Raw genomic sequence first — 667 nt, 5'->3', positions numbered from 1 at the left:
CAAATCCCCAGGTCAGAATCTCTATATCTGCTGTGGTTCCTGCCCAAATCCCCAGGTCAGAATCTCTATATCTGCTGTGGTTCCTGCCCAAATCCTCAGACTCTTACTTCCCAAGCTTTTCACATGGCTGTACTAGTCAGGGTCCTGCTCCCATGATCCTCTGCTCCATTGTCTTGTCTTGTAGAAGCCTTCCCTACTCATGCATTCTGAAGTAGTGTCTCCCATAACTGCATTAAACTTCCAGCCTGCTTGAATGCCCCCATCAGTACCTATGGCTCTTAGTTGGTGGCACACCAGTCACCTATACCTTGCCCGTGGGAGTGTATGCTCCACAAGGCGAGGGCTTGAGACAGTGCTCTGCACACAGAAAGTGAAAAATAAATGTTTGTTGAATGAATGGGTGTCTCCTGTTTTCCTCCAAACTCACGTGCTCCCTCTGAGTAGCTGTCCTTGGTTCCCACCTCTAGAAAGAGTGTCCTCCTCCGGACATCACTCTGGCTGCTTTCTGCCTTCACATCATGGTTGGTTCAGGCCTGTCTCTGCCACACACACACACATACACACACACGATTGGTTCAGGCCTGTTTCTGTCACACACACACACACACACACACACACACACACACACACAGGTGGTTCAGGCCTGTCTCTGTCACACACACCAATC

General features: G+C 49.9%; 1 protein-coding gene across 2 annotated transcripts in view; it reads left to right on the top strand.

The window, feature by feature from the left end:
• Chrnb4 (cholinergic receptor nicotinic beta 4 subunit) overlaps window positions 1–382 on the top strand; it is a 19,935-nt gene extending 19,553 nt beyond the window's left edge. Inside the window, exon 7 of one of the 2 annotated variants that reach the window (XM_026778943.1) lies at window positions 56–382. The gene's annotated coding sequence lies outside the window, so the exon portion shown is untranslated. Of the gene's footprint in view, window positions 1–11 lie in introns of both variants that reach the window. The other variant, XM_005347387.3, reaches the window with a different exon arrangement.
• Window positions 383–667: the final 285 nt, after the last annotated feature.

This window comes from Microtus ochrogaster, chromosome 5 (genome assembly GCF_000317375.1).
Source record: "Microtus ochrogaster isolate Prairie Vole_2 chromosome 5, MicOch1.0, whole genome shotgun sequence".
Classification (NCBI taxonomy): Eukaryota; Metazoa; Chordata; class Mammalia; order Rodentia; family Cricetidae; genus Microtus; species Microtus ochrogaster.
Note: the sequence above shows the minus strand (reverse complement) of the source record. Positions and strands in the feature narration are given on the sequence as shown.